Source organism: Cavia porcellus, unplaced genomic scaffold (genome assembly GCF_034190915.1).
Source record: "Cavia porcellus strain 051 isolate PalLab524CR breed Dunkin Hartley unplaced genomic scaffold, mCavPor4.1 scaffold_33, whole genome shotgun sequence".
In the NCBI taxonomy this organism is placed as follows: domain Eukaryota; kingdom Metazoa; phylum Chordata; class Mammalia; order Rodentia; family Caviidae; genus Cavia; species Cavia porcellus.
In genome coordinates this window covers 14,505,692-14,511,691 of record NW_026947516.1, presented here as the reverse complement: position 1 = coordinate 14,511,691, position 6,000 = coordinate 14,505,692, and positions in this window count along the sequence as shown.

Genomic DNA, 6,000 nt, shown 5'->3' with positions numbered 1-6,000 from the left:
GGACCTCCGTGTAGCTGAGGATGGCTGTGGTGCTTTTCAGGACAGCCCTGGTTTTGTTCTGAGTGTGACTTCTCAGCTCCAGTGTAGAACTCAACCTATCAGCACAGCTCCTTCACCATGATGGCATAGACTTTCTGGCTTCCACCACTGACCATTGGGCCTTCACAGCGCAGATCTGTAAAAGGGACTGGGGTGAGTCCTTCTTGTGGGCTCTCGACCTCCAGTTGGACTCATGGGAGGCATTGTCATGAGCTCTAGGTTTTCATCTGGACTCATAACCCCTGACTACAACACAGGGCACACTGTGCCCCTCCATGACACCTTGTCATTTAAAATAATGGCAGAGGCAAGAAGTTCTCTTTTATTTTTACTCCCTTACTTTTCTCTCCTGAAACAGACTGTTTTAGTCACTTTTTAAAAATTAGTACATAATAATAATGTTTATTGTGGGGAGTTTGTATATGTGTGTAATAAATACATCTTAATCCTTTGTTTTTGTCCCTCAGCTCCTTCCATCTCTCGCTGCTGTCTCCAACTCTTTTTACCCCTCCCCATTTGCAAAATGGGGAGCTCTTGTTCCATTTTTTCAACTCTTTTTTTGAATCCCTTTTCCCTTCCTTCCCTCTCCCTCCCTCCCTCCATTTCTTGTTCCCTTTCCCATTTGAAAAATATCTACCTGCTTCCTATTCTCTTTTAGTTTACTCTTTATAAAGAAGGATAAACTTGAAGCATTTTTAGGTAAATTGATGCATAATGTTAGGTGAAATAAACCAGACATACTTGCTTACAGTGTAGAGAAGAGGTTTATTTGTGGGTCACAGTTTCAGTCTCTGGTTGGCTGGCTCCAAATTAGAAACTTCCTAGGGGAAGAATGCAGAGAAACAATGTTGCTCAGTTTATGGTGGCCGGAAAGTAAAGCAGGGAAACAGCTCCAGAGAATGGCAGAGGAAGGACCATATATAGTACCCTAGGGTTGTGACCAGAAAATTTCTCCCAATCTGTTAGATGTCAGATGCACCCTGTTCATGGTCTCACAGCATCAACGAATGAGGTCGAGAAAAAGGTGGAGGCTAGGAGAATTTTACTGGACATAAGAATAGCTGCTGGATTTCCAGGAGGAGTCTGAAATGGATGACCAGTGAGACTCTTTGCCCCTGGCATTTTATACAGCAAAACCACAATGTGGGTACAATGTAAGTCAGACACAACCTATAGAATTGCAAGTATAGCTGCTCAGCTAATATTGATTCCACAGGGAAGCGAGGCATATAACAAGGGTGTATGATGAACATCACCATTTGCATCTTATTTATAGGTTATAATACACAAAGGACAAAGACATTCCTACAAAGAGGAGTGTGGGTCCGGATGTTCTGGTCACCCACCTGTGTTCTTGATGCCTGTCTGGGCTCACTGGAGCAGGGGGTGCTTATCACAGGACAATTTCAAGGTGCTGTTTTTAGGGAGGTTTACAGGCTTGGCTATTGTGTCTTCATCTTGAAGCCTGGCTGTCTTCAGATTCGCCTCCAGCCACAGTATTTGTGTGTCTCCTCTTTCACACGGACTCCCTCAAGATAAATAGCCATAAGCTAGAGTCTCACTATGTAGTTCAGGCTAGGCTTGAACTCACAGCAGTCTTCCTGCCTCAGCCTCCTCAGTGCTGGGATTACAGGTGTGTTACCATACTTGGCTCTAGGGAAGAAATCTTTTCTTCCTTATAATGGACATTTGAATGTTCTAAAATCTAGCTGCTCAAGCTGTAGTCCAAGTGCTTGTAACACTGACATCAACCGGAAGCTTGCTGGAAATGGATAGCGTTAGAACTCACCCCAGACCTACGAAGGCAGACTGTGCATTTTAACAAGAGTGAGAGGCACCGTGTGTGATGGTGTATGATGTGTATGTTATTTCAAAGAAGCACTATTCCAGAATACATTCTGTGCTTGCAGTTTGTCATTTTTCTACTGAATATTTCAGAATCACTGAGAGTCATAAATCCAAGGATACTGTCTATGTGGAGGATATTTTAACAGCTGTCCCTGAGTCCCTGCTGGGGTGACTTTATTTAGGATTACACTTGTCATTCATCGAGTGCTTTAGCTGTAAAGAATGAAACCCTTGAGGATATATTTAAGGAGAGAGTAAAACAAAGAAATAGTTAAAATTCTTTGCATGTGACATAAATCAGAACAGGAGAAGAGCTGAAATTAGAGAGGGGACCAAAGCGGTCAGATTCTTTTCACTGATTATACATAACATATAATACATGGATTTGAAGTGATTTGCTCTTTAGTGTAAAGATACATACCTTCTCTTCCCTTGTCATTCCAAATATTCATTCAGCAAGTTGTGCTATCACAAACATACGTTGGATGTAAGGTACTTTTTTTTTAAATTCAGTTAATCAAATTTTGGAATTCAAATTTTATTTTATGTTTGGTGCTGTGCATTAAAGTCAGAGTCCTGCAAAGGCAAAGCAGCTGTTATTTCCCCAAGCTGCCTGTACCCGCCCGTCAGGTCAGCTTAGATCAGTTACACAGTGTGGCACGATCTCTGCTAATGTCTGTGACATGAGCTAATACTGAACACTCTCTAATCTTTAGTGCATGCATAAAGAATGCTTTTATTCATAGTAGTATTTTTTTATTTTTAAAGTTTTTATTAGTACACTTTTGTAGTACATAAGGATCCCATTCCTGGTGGGGAGTTGGTCCATGTATGTAACACATCTTTATTGCTTTTATTTCCCCTTCCCCTCCTTTGTAGTAGCTTGTAATTCTTGGTGCTCAGATTGCCCTAATCACAAATAAATTGGTCAAAGTACCAGAAATACTATGAAAAATGCTTTATTTTTAAAATTTATGTGTGTGTGGGGGGGGCACTCTAAATGTTTCACACGTATTAAAATATTTTGAGAAAATTTCTAGCAGAGCTCAGACTGTATCCTAGTAGTAAAATGGAAATAATGCTATTAAAGTATTGACTATATTATGACTTCAGGCCTGGAGAAAGTCACAATTCCCAAAATTGCTTAATTTATCAAGTTAACTTAGTTGCTAGAGAATAGCCTTTGCTTAAAAAATTAACTAGAATGAGGTACCTTCCATGTTCAGGAAAAACAATGGGTATTTCGAACAAAAGATACTATGATAGTATGATTATCAGAGACTTCTTGCTTAAAGCATCTTTCAGGTGACATTAACAAGCTCAATGTGAAGTATTTTCCAAATTCTAAATAATAAAAATATATCAGTGTTCCTGGGAGGAAAATAATACTTTAAGAAGTACAGTATTCATCTTTACCAGTTAAGGTAAAACCATACTATAACATATAACCCCCAAATTTCACTGGTTTAAAAGTATGTAAATTTATTTGCTTTTCATGTAAGATCCAGAAGGGGTAAACCTGATAGGTGAGTGCCCTTCTTCCAAGTGTTGACTCTTAACAGCCAGTGTTCTTTCATTTTGTGGCTCTGCCACTTTCAACACATAACTCCAAAGGTCACAGGACAATGGGTGGTGCTTGAAGAGTTTTAATGAGCCAGGCCTAGGGCCTATGTTATTTCTGTTTGAATTTCGTTGCTGTATATGACCACAAATAGCTGCAAGGGCAGCTGAGAAATGTTTGACCAGGTACTCTGGGAAAGAAGGGCTTGTCCAACAGCTAGCCCATTTGTGCAAGAATGTCTTGTCTTCTGCCTCTTTTCTATCAGTTTCTGGAAATCTGTTCATTGAAAGGTGCAAACATAGCTATGAACCCACTAGAGAAAGCTTTTCTGTCAATGCAAAACACTTACTGAACTAATGCATAGTTCTTACTAAAGCATAAAGCCAAGGGCTGAAAACAAAATGATTTTTAAAGTTCACCCTGAGTTGGATGAAACTTAAATTAAATAAAAATAACACCTGTTTCTTAAGTCCTGTAGCTAATTCAAACTTTGCTGTCATGATCACAAGGAAAGCTGTCACTTCATATCAACGGGAAGAGCTAACTTGTACCTTGGGTTCCAAGAAATGCTCTGTGCATAAATAATTGTTGCCTCTCAATGCTTGACAAAGGCAAGCTAACAAAAACCACTCAGGTGGAGGCAATTAAATGTGATTGCAATTTAGTGACTCAGTTGGGAGTGGGAAATCATGAGACCTAGCCGAGAACAGGTTATGTAGGAGTAGAATTGTACCATTAAATCTAGGAACTAGTTGCCTAGCCCCAGAACAATCAAACTGAACGTTTTGAGGAGTAGATATACAGCCAGAGTGCTTTTTTAAAAGAAGGTTCTGGAAGAGCAGGACTTTTAGAACAGTAGCCATGTGAAGTGAGCAGAAGGGAAGAACTGTATTTTTTCCCTTTAGCACTGAATTGCTAAAGCTGCATCCACCTCTTTGTTTACAATGAGGATGTCAGGAAATCTCATGGTATAGCGTCAGTGGATTTGCATCATGTTGAGAACAAAGCCAAAAGCACAGTCAGGAGATGAAAGAGTGGAGAAAACTTTATTACCTGCAGCATTTACAACAAGGACCGGGGTTATTTTCAAAGCAATGATCTCCCAGAGGGAAATAAGCATGGGGATTTTATTGAGGGAGACTATACATATTCATAAAGAAAAACATGCTAAGGGTGGACACATTTCTGAGCACGCTCAGTTTAATGTCATAGTTCAAGAAGGATGGTAGACAAATTTCTGGGCATGCTCAGCTCAAAGTCATAAACATGTTCAAAAAGTTTAAGATAGTAAACAGAAACTCTTCTGGGTATGCTCAGTTCAGGATCATAAAGAGGCAGGGACATTTCTTGTTCTGCTGTGTTGGATGTTCTAATGAATTTTATTTGTTCAAGTTGCCTGAAAGAATGAATCACAGTGGCTTAGTAACCTTGGCTAGTTCTCCACAAATTTCTGCAGAAGTCTCCAAAAAGCAAGGACAACTTTGAAGGAGACAACTTTGTCTCCCAAGGAACCTGCCTCACTTAGTGGTTAACAATGGGCTGTACGGAAATGAAAGGAAGACATGGAAAGTCATCCTCTTTCTTCTTGTAGTATCACCTCCAGATGCCTTGATGTTAGATGAATTAAGAGGGCAGCCTTTCCCGGAAGAGGAAGCACATGAAGACAGCAGCCACCATTGCTGAGTGTACTGCATAGGTCAGGTATTCTAGAAGATACTTACACACCTTAATGCCCATTTCAGACTGAGATTATTTTTGGAAGGAATTAACTGGTAATTTCATCTCCTTTTTATTTTTCTATTTGTGCTAAATAAATTAATCAAGCCCATTATAAATAGCAATTTTTGGAGAGATAGTCCCATGTTTTCTCTAAAAGTGATGGGAGATGTTTTGCAAAAGAGATGATAGATAGATAGATAGAAACTTGCACTTGTTGGTAAAATTATTAAGGTAAGTCCGTTTGGATTTAATTAGCTTTTGCTACCCTTGGGAGTTATTTTCTAAAGAGTTCATTAGTAACTGAAAACTTTTTTGAAGAAATTTATTACTCAGGCTCTATATATTTGTGCATTTGGGGCTAGATACTAGGTTTACAAGGGAATAAAAATATAGTCATTGTTTGTCTAGGGTCTTCGATTTGGGGAGGAGAAAATGATGCTATTCAAATATTGGTACCACATGGGCCATTTTTCAAACTGCTGATGCCAAGGCCCCACCTACAGAGAATCTGATGTAATAGGTCCCAGGTGTGCAGCCAAGATTGAAACCTTCTGCAAACGAGAATGTAAAAATTTTCTGGAGTGTTAAGTCTCAGAAAATGATATCCCAAACATTGGTGCTTTGACATGCCAAGAAATCCAGATTCAAAGTCCCTCTGACCCCTTCATATTTCTTTCAGTCCCAGTGTAGGGAGAGGCTTTCTGCAAACCAAATTCCCTCCGCTGCCTGACTGACTCTACCTTCAGTTTTCTCACTGAAATTTCAAAAACCTGAGAAGACGAAACTCATATTGCAGGAAAGAAGAATTAAAGTCACATATCATGTCTAGAGCC